Source organism: Rhinolophus ferrumequinum, chromosome X (assembly GCF_004115265.2).
Source record: "Rhinolophus ferrumequinum isolate MPI-CBG mRhiFer1 chromosome X, mRhiFer1_v1.p, whole genome shotgun sequence".
NCBI classification, from domain to species: Eukaryota; Metazoa; Chordata; class Mammalia; order Chiroptera; family Rhinolophidae; genus Rhinolophus; species Rhinolophus ferrumequinum.
Window position 1 is genome coordinate 93,448,860 of NC_046284.1, and position 10,161 is coordinate 93,459,020.

The following is a 10,161-nucleotide window of genomic DNA, read 5'->3' on the forward strand; positions in this document are numbered from 1 at the left end:
ACACACACACTGAGCCATGGTGGAGGGGTGGCTGTGGGGACCTGGCTTACAATGGAGTGGGTGGGGCATGACCAGCAGCCCCTGCTAGCCCAGGAAATGCTGCTGGGAAGCTCCCTACCTTCCCAATGTCACTTCCCACTGGTGAGTGACATTGAAGAAGGTGGCAGAAGGATCTTTCCTTGCCCTCATCCTAAGCTGATGGCATCACTCTCCACCCCAGAGGCCCAGGAGCAACTGTGTCCTGAGTGGGGTAGGGAAACCCCTCATCTGAAAAAGACCCAACCCCTCCCCTTTCCTTGATTCCACCCATAACACCCAGAAAACCTTTGCCTTCATGGTGCCCCTTTCAGAAGTGTTCACATATGTGTGGAAAGAGCTGATCTAAAAGTATATTGCTAGAATAATCTCAACCTCGCTTAAAAATTATATATATTTGAAATTTATATATAGGTATACATGAAAAATATATGAAAACAAGTGGCAGGAGCCATCTGAAAATGTTGACAATGATTATCTCCAGGTGGTAAAATGAGGTTTTCTTTATACCTTTCCGTATATTCAACTTCTCCACAGAGGGCATGATTGCTTTTAGAATCAGAAAATAAACTATATTGTCTATGCTGCTTTTTATGAATGTGTGCAGCCTGGAAAAGTCGCAACTCAAAACTCTTCCCATCGAGAGCACCTTCATTATTAGTTCATACCTGCGTTACTTTTATTTTTTTATTGGGGAATATTGGGGAACAGTGCCCATCAGCTCTTCTCCAGGGCCCATCAGCTCCAAGTCATTGTCCTTCAACCTAGTTGTGGAGGGCGCAGCTCAGCTCCAAGTCTAGTCGCTGTTTTCAATCTTTAGTTGCAGGGGGTACAGCCCACCATCCCATGCAGGAATTGAACCGGCAACCTTGTTGTTAAGAGCTCACGCTCTAACCAACTGAGCCATCTGGCTGCCCCTCCAGAAGCTCAGTGGCAGCTCAGTGTCTTCAATCTAAGTTGTGGAGGGGGCAGCTCACTGGCCCATGTGGGAATCGAACCGGCAACCCTGTTGTTCAGAGCTCGCGCTCTAACCAACTGAGCCATTTGGCCTCCCTCATACCTGCATTATTAGCTAATGTCTCAGGACACCTTAGTCTTCAACCAGGGGAGAGATGGGAAGGGAGCAGCACCAAAGTGCAAGGCAAAAGGGAGGGGGTGGGCACTGAGGCAAAGTAGAAGGGGGTGAGGTCAGTGAGCCTGGAGCCTACACGGTCAGTACCTAGGGCCACTTCCAAACACCTGTGGGCTGGAGACCCAGGACCCACAGCATTGCAAGGCTAGGCTGGAGAGATTGCTAGAACGAAGGGCTGCCCTTGTCTGGCCTGGGGTTGGAAGGGCAGGAGGTCTTGGGCTGGAACTAGAATTCTGAAGCCTGGATCATGCATGCCACCTGATTCACACTGGACCCCATCACTTAGAGTACTGGCCCCACCTCCCAGGCTGAGTGTGGATTAAAGGAGGTGAGGCGGCGCATATACTGTGCTCAGCACAGATTCTAGCACACACTAGACACTCAATAAACTCACTTACGATTATTAGTAATAAATGTATGCCCATCAGTACTGACTCTCCCGGGTGAGCCCAGCATCTCAATCACCCAGTGCTAGAAAAAGAATGAGCCATGCGCCACCCTCAGCTGGCGGTTCCCCTTGTTGGGTCCTGCTGTCTATGCAGCCAGACATTTTTTCTACCCCCAGAGCAGTTTCCAGATGTGCTGCCTTGACCAAAGTAAGCTGCTAATCAGCATGAGTGAGCAAGCCCAGATGATACCACCAAAGGCCAGTGAGGTGTCCCAGACCATTGGGGCGTTTGCTTTACTTCCTGTTAACTGCTTGGAGCAATGCCAGTACCCCCAGCCAGAGTGGGAGTTAAGTGGTGCAGGGAGTGTCTGGGGAAGGCAAACACAATTGGGAATGGTGACATTCCCTCAGGCAGGGGAGTGGGGCTCAAGATGAGCTCCTCTATCCTCCTGCACTTTCAGGCTTGCAGTGCCCAGCTGCTCGCTTCCTGCTCTGACTTGCACACTTGCTTCCAGAAAGGAGCTTGAAGTAAGTCATTCACATTTTAGTATGAATTTCAGTATTCCCAGGGACCTCTGGTTTCATTGTGGAATAAAACACTTTATTCTCTCCGCTTGAAGTCCCATGGTGTGTGTGTGTGTGGGGGGGGATCCTTGTGCTTAAATAAGAAAATGGTAAAGAGTTCTAAGTTTGGCGTTTTAGCCACCCCCAGCCCCAGCCCCAGCCCCCCACATCCCCAGGGTCAGGACCTCCTCTAATCTCTGAGTCCAGTAATGTAGTATTCACCTTTATTTCTCAGTAAGGAGACTTGAATAAAAGCATGAAAATCTTCTCTGTACCCTTAGAAGAGAAGGATTTAAAGAGTTAAAAAAAACAATGGGGCGGCCGGATGGCTCAGTTGGTTAGATCGTGAGCTCTTAACAACAGGGTTGCCCGTTCGATTCCCACGTGGGCCAGTGAGCTGCCCCCTCCACAACTAGATGGAAGACAACGAGCTGCCGCTGAGCTGCCGAGGGATGGCCAGATGTCTCAGTTGGTTAGAGCGGAGCTCTCAACAAGGCTGCCAGTTCAATTCCCGCATGGGATAGTGGGCTGCGCCCCCTGCGACTAAAGATTGAAAACAGGGACTGGACTTGGAGCTGAGCTGCGCCCTCCACAACTAGATTGAAGGACAACGACTGATGGGCCCTGGAAAAACACACTGTTCCCCAATAAAAAATTTTTTAAAAAAAGTTTAAAAATGTGTCAAACTGATTAAAAGAAAAAATATGACACAGGAATCATAAAAGAAAAGATGGACAGATGGACAAACAAAACCTCCTTTGCAAAACCTCCTTTGCATAGAAATACAGCATCAACCAGAGGTTGCAAACTGGTGTCCTACAGATCCCACCCAGCCCAAACACGTGTTGTCTCATAGCACTTAAAAATTTTTGAACAAGTTGCTAGCATGTTAAAATTGGAAGTTTTCCCACAAAAATGCATATTCCCAGCATCTCCTGAAGAATCAGAAGATCTAGCACACTGGTTCCCACCTTCTCACCGGCAACGCATGGCCAGAGCCCAGCAGAGGGATGCATGCTCCAGGCCTGCCACAGCCCTCCCAGCCCCATGAGGCCCCTGAGATGTGCCATACACAAGCGAAAAGACAAAAGGTGCTCTAGGAGAACATGTTTGCAACACATCCAACAAAAAGTTAATGTCTGTTTTATATAAATAAGAACCAAACAGTTCCATAGAGAAATGGGGAAAGTCTAACAGGTAATTCATAGAAAAAGACATTCAAAGGGCCGATAAGCATGAAAGATACTCAGCTTACTGGTGATTAGGAAAATGAAAATGCAAAGGTGTTGTTTTTTTTTCAAAAGCCATCAAATTGGCAAAAAATCAAAAGCCTTCTAGCATCACTGTTGGCAAGGATGTGGGGAAAGGAGAACTCATGTGTGTTATTGGTGAGTGTGCAAATTGGTGCAACCATTTGGGAGGGCAATTTGGCAGTTCCAGTCACTATTTTAAATGCATGTACCTTTAAAGTAATGTAGGGAAACTTTTATTGAAGCAGAGCATGGCTATATAAAAGTACACAGATCGTGTGTGGCCCAGACGCTGAATACACCCGTGTAACCATTGCATAGATCAAAGAAAGAGAAATTATCAGTACCCAGGAGTCCCCCTGTGTCCTCTCTCCATCAGTAAACCTCCCCAAAGGTAACCACTATCCTGACTTCTAACAAGATTTGCCTGTTTTTGAACATTCCATGAATGGAATTACTATATATAGTGTATATTCTTTTGTGTCTGGTGTCTTTCACCAAATATTTTTAGCCTTCATCTGTGCTGTTCTATGAAGCAAGCACACTCATTTTTGTTGCTGTATAGAATTCCATTGCCTGACTAGACGAACTTGATTATTCTGTTGTGTGATGACGAACATTTAGGCTGTTTCCAGTTTGGGGCTATTGCAAACGATGCAGTTATGAACATTCTTGTATGTGTTTCTGGTGCACATAGAAAAGCATACCTATTAGATTTCTACCTCTTGACAACACTTTCACTCTAGGAATCAATCTTACAGAGACTCCGGAGAGAACAAGACTGCATCAGTTCAAGGATGTTTTCTGTAACATTAAAAATTAGTGGTGTCAACCTCTGTGTTTACTAATGATGACATGGTTTTAAAAAATAATATAATGTTTCATCCTGACTTGGAATAGAATGCAGCTGATAAAAAGAGAACGAGCTACATGTGTGTGTTCTGATATGTAGGCTGCCCACACATCATCAAGTGGAAAGAAGCATCCTGCAAAAAAAAAAAAAATTGTGCAATATACGAAGCATATCCAGTGTTAGAAGAGCTGCGTGGGCTCCTGAGAGGCGGGTAAGAAGAGCGGAGGCTGTGTCCCACAGACTCTGGCATCGTGAACATATGTGATCGGAAGATCAACTTTGATGCGCTCTTAAAATTTCCCCATATAGCCCCCTTGACACAGCAGCAGCTGAAGAAGGTCTGTGCCAGTTTTGCCCTCTGTGTGTTTGCGGCGGCTGCAGGGGCCTGGGCTCCCTGGAGTTGATGTTTTGGCTGATGGCAGCACCTCATAACCATGAAACTGAGCAAAAAAGACTGGGACTTCTTGCTGGATTTGCTTTCCCTTCAGGAGCTGGCTTGGGCCCTGCTCTGGAGCTGTGCATTGTCATAAACCCCAGCATCCTTCTCACTGCCTGTATGGGCACACCTGCTTCACCCTGACAGCATTCTATGCCAGGCACCATAGCTACCTTTTTCTGGGAGGCATCTTGATATCAGCCATGAGCTGGATGCTCTCGTATTCCCTGGGGAATCTTTTCTTTGAATCCATTTGGCTTTTCCAGGCAAACCTGCATGTGGGGCTGGTGCCCATGTGTGGCTTTGTCTTTTTTGATACTCAACTCATTATTGAAAAAGGCTGAAAATGGAGATAAGAATTATATCTGGCACTGCGTTGACCTCTTCTTAGATTTCATTACTCTCTTCTGGAAACTCATAAAGACCATGATTGTGAATGAGAAGGACGAGAAGAAAGAGAAGAAGTGAAATGACCATCCAGCCTTTCCCAATTTGGCTGCGTCGCCCTCCACCCCTCATTTCCTCTTTGCACACACATTATTAGGTAGTGTGTTCTGTACTAATGAAAAGAATCAGAAAAAAAATAGTATGATACATTATTATCTATATATGTATATATATATACTATATATGCTAGTAGTACCTAATAGTATGATATAGTAATTGAAAATTGAATAGCATGATTTCACTTTCTTAACAAATAAAATATAAAAGTTATCACCTTGTGTGTGATAAAACATGAGGTTTGTGTGCATTAAATATCCGGAAGGATTTTTCATATATGAGCCAGGGAAGAAGAATGCAGTGGGAGAGGAAAAGGGTTGAGATTTCACGTACATTCTCTATATCTCCGATTCATCTACTTTTCTCCATCCTCATTGCCATCCTACCTAAGTCACCATGACCTCTGTTGTTGAAAACACAATGGTTTCCTTACTGGTCCACCTCTCACGTCATCTCTGCCACCATCAGGAAGGTGGGTGCTCAGGGGATGACCCATGGAAATGTTGGTGTCAAGAGTACACTATTGTAGCGGCAATCCAGGGGTCAGGCAGGTGGCCACTGTAAGATGGCCTCTGATACTGCCCGTCAAGTGAAAAAAAGTATCTCGCAAAAAAGTCGGCAGAGTATAATCCCATTTTTAAAATAAAAATCTTGAAGTTAACACAGTACTTTACAAGTGAATATATATATACGTGCGTTCAAGTATTTGGAAGTCACAGGTAACACAATATCTCATTATCCACAGAGCAGGTGTCCCCCTAGGAACAGCTCCACCATGGTGCCCTGGTGACCTGACACATGTCCACCTGGGCCACAAAGACAAGGCTTGCACCACAGCTGATCCGAGTCTGGGCGGAACACGAAACGATGGGAGGTCTGTGAGGAATTGCTCTGAGGTCATCTTCCACGCTCCTCTTGTGTTAGTCTGCTTGGGCTGCCGTAACAAAGCACCACAGACTGAATGGCTTACAAAACAGAAATTTAATTTGTCACAGTTCTGAAGGCCGGAAGTCCAAGATCAAGGTGTCAGCAAGTTTGATTCCTTCTGAGGATAGAGAGGGAAGGATCTGTTTCAGGCCTCTCTCTTTGGCTTGCAGACAGCCAGCTTCTCCTCTGTCTGTATGTCACCTTTCCTCCGCATGTCTGCGTCCTACTCTCCTCTTCTCATAAAGACACCAGTCAGATTGGATTAGGGCCCACCCATGTGATCTTATTTTAATTTTATTACCTCTTTACAGGCCCTGTCTCCAAATGCAGATGACCCTCAACTCACGATGAAATTATATCCCAATAAATCCATCATAAATTGAAAATATCATAAGTCGAAAATGCATTTAATACATCTAAACTACTGAACAGCATAGCTTAGCCTAGCGTACCTTAAACGTGCTCGGAACACCTTCAGCTGGGCAAAAGCATCTCCTTACCACCGCCCAGCATCATGAGAGAGAAGCATAGCACATATCACTAGCAGGGGAAAAAAATCAAGATTCAAAATTCAAAGTATGGTTTGTACTGAATGTGTATTGCTTTCACACTATCGTAAAGTTGAAATATTGTAAGTCGAACGATCATTAAGTCAGAGGCCATCTGTACAATCACATTCTGAGGTACCGGGGGTCAGGACCTCAACATTATGAATGTTGGGGGGTGGTGACATAATTCAGCCCGTAACACCCCCCTATCTTCCTGGGAGGCTTTCAGGAGATCGGTTCTCGTCACCTCCTGGGTTCTGATGAGGTATGAGACTTTCATACGTCGCACCCCACTCAGGATAGAGCTGCAGCCATGAACTGCCTAGTTTTATACTGCCAGTAGAAAATTAGCTCATCCGGCCTCGTTCGTTTCAGTGTCATCCGTCTTGGTGTGGAACAAGGACCCAGGGAGCTAGTACCTTTAGCTAATCTTCCTTTCACTGTTTATGTAAGCAATAAACTGTCCAAATCTAAAAGTGGCTCACTGCATCTTTACCAGCCAAACCAGCCGGGCCTTGGCCTTGGCTTTCCTGGAAAGTCTTGTGTGTGCTTAACAACAGACACTGGAATGTGTTGCAAAAACAAAACCAAAAATCTTGCTAACAGAGGTTCCAGGAGAAAGGGAAACATGACATACGGTCCTCAATTCTGCGTTCCTTCCTCCCCCTCATCCAGCACCCAGTGCTCTTCTGCTGGGATTACCCAGGTTTCCTCACCCCAGCCCTTGGGTCCCCTGCATATGAACTTGCTTGCCATTTAAAAAATGAATTAACACTGGGGCGGCCGGGTGGCTCAGTTGGTTAGAGTGCGAGCTCTCAACAACAAGGTTGCCTGTTCAATTCCCGCATGGGATGGTGGGCTGTGCCCTCCTGCAACTAAAGATTGAAAACGGTGGCTGGACTTGGAGCTGAGCTGCACCCTCCAAACCAGGTTGAAGGACAACGACTTGGAGCTGATGGGCCCTGGAGAAACACTGTTCCCCAATATTCCCCAATAAAAATTTTAAAAAATCCAATCTAGCCAAAACAATGAATTAACAAAAGATAAAACACAACTAGACATGCATATCTGCGTGCATTTAAATATTTAGAACTTTTTACATATGAACTGATAGCACTGATCCTCCTTAGGAAAGGAGGGTGAGGTGTGGTGAGTGATGTTAACATTGTATACATATTTTACACAACAGGCCCCAGAGGACATGGGTAAGTTGCCAGAGATGGGAAGGCTGGCCACTAATGGGCAAAGTTGAGTCCACTCACAGTTAATGTCCTGTACAGGAATCATTACTCTCAACTCCTTCCCCCAAAAATAAAAGTTTAGCTAAAGAAATCAAAATGACAATTAGAGAATACCTCACACCCACTAGGATGGCTATTATTTAAAAAAAAAAAACAGAAAATAACAAGTGTTGGTGAGTATATGGAGAAATCTGAACCCTTGTGCACGGCTGGCGAAAATGTAAAATGGTGCAGCTGCTGTAGAAAACAGTAAGCCAGACACGAAAGGTCAAATGTTGTATAATTTTACTTATATGAGGTCCCTAGAGTAGTCGAATTCATAGAGACAGAAAGAATGGTGGCTGTCAGGGGCTGGGGGGAGGGGGGCAGGAGAAGTTATTGTTTAAGGGGTACAGAGTTTCAGTTTGGGAAGATGAGAAAGTTCCAGAGATGGATGGTGGTGATGGTTGCATAACAACGTGCACACAATGCCACTGAACTGTAGACTTAAAAATGGTTAAGATGGTGAATTTTATGTTATGTATATTCCACTACAATAAAAAATAGTATAGTGCTTGCTTCAGCAGCACATATACTAAAATTGGAACAATATAGAGAAGATTAGCATGGCCCCTGAGCAAGAATGACTTCACAAATTCGTGAAGTATTCCATATTTCTTTTTTAATGCAGAAAAAAATATGAAGGCTAAAATAAAAATGTCCTAGTATCCTACCACCTATTTCACCACACCCACACAAAAATAGTATAAAAAATGATCTCTTCTAAAGTACACTTTATATTCCACACACACACAAAAAGTTTGGCTAAAGATTTGAGAGGTTTTGCTGCCTGGAGATGGAATTTAATAGACACCAGTTCCCTTGCTGCAGTTGTTCACCTGTTAGAGCAGGCTTGAGTTCACCCTCCTACGAGTTCAAGGTCAGAGGAACTCCCCATGTGGGGACAGTCTCAAGCCAGAGAAGAGGATACACTGTGAGCACATCATACCCCTTTTCTCTCTTCTCTGTCTACATCCTGGTGAGAGGACACAGGGTGAAAAGCTGAGACATGCAGAGCCTTCCTCAAATCCCCTTTCCACCCTCTCTGTGTCACCTACCCCCATCCCATCACGCTTTCTCTGTCAAACCCTCCACGAACGCGTCCTGTCTCATAACTATTGCAACAGTTATTCATTCCATATGTGTCTTGCAGAGTGTTTCATAGTATTAGCTGACTTTGCATGGTGTGTGTCTTCTCTCCCCGACTAGACTAGAAGTTTCTCGAAGGTAAAGACTCATTCTTCACCCCCTTTGGATCTCTTTAGCTCTCACATCAATGTCTAGCATATAATAAGGTGTATGTACATCCACACAATGGAATATCATTCAGTGCTAAAACGAAATGAGCTATGAAGCCATGAAAAGACACGGAGGACACTGAAATGCACATTATAAAGTGAAAGAAGCCAATGGGAAAAGGCTATATACTATGAGCCAACTACATGACATTCCGGAAAAGGCAAGACTACGGAGACAGTAAAAAGATCAGTGGTTGCCCAGGGTTCAGGAGAGAGAGGGAAGGAGGGCTGAATAGGTGGAGCACAGGAGATGTTTAGGGTTGTGAAACTATTCTGTATGATACTGTAATGGCAGATACAGGACATTATGCATTTGACAAAACCATAAAATGTACAACACCAAGAATGAACCTCAATGTAGACTATGGAGGTTGGTTAACAATCATTTATTAATATTAATTCATCAACATTGAGCCAATATTCTACTGCAAGATATTAATAATAGGGGAAACTGGGAGGTAACATGGGAACTCTACACCATCTGGCCAGTTTTCCTGTAAACCTAAATGCTCTAAAAATAAAATGTATTTCATATATGTGTGTGTGTATGTATATTATACACACACACACACATATATATATGCCAAAAAAATGTATACACATTTTAAGAGATGTTATCTTAAAATGTGTATACATTTTTGTGGCACTCTCTGTGCACACACACACACACACACACAGACACAATTGGTTAATTGAGTGAATATTGTACCATCCACATCGACACACCCAGTTAGGAGGGAGCTGGGGAAATTTATCCAGGCCTGACATTTTTCAAACTGCAGCGAAACATGGTTGGAAGTAAATTAAAGGTTCACCTTGAAGCCAAAGAGGAAAAATTAGAAGATGACTAAGCATTTATTTGTGAGTTAAAATTTACACAGAAAGTTGCTAGACTTGTCCCTAGGTGTTTGTGTTTCTTTACATTTTCCCCTAGTGCATCATATT

General features: G+C 44.2%; 1 non-coding gene and 1 pseudogene across 1 annotated transcript; both read left to right on the top strand.

The window, feature by feature from the left end:
- Positions 1-1,949: 1,949 nt before the first annotated feature.
- LOC117028891 (bax inhibitor 1-like) lies at positions 1,950-5,127 on the top strand (annotated as a pseudogene).
- Positions 5,128-8,429: 3,302 nt separating this feature from the next.
- LOC117030688 (U6 spliceosomal RNA) lies at positions 8,430-8,537 on the top strand. The gene has a single exon (XR_004424442.1). It is a non-coding gene; the product is annotated as a U6 spliceosomal RNA (small nuclear RNA).
- Positions 8,538-10,161: the final 1,624 nt, after the last annotated feature.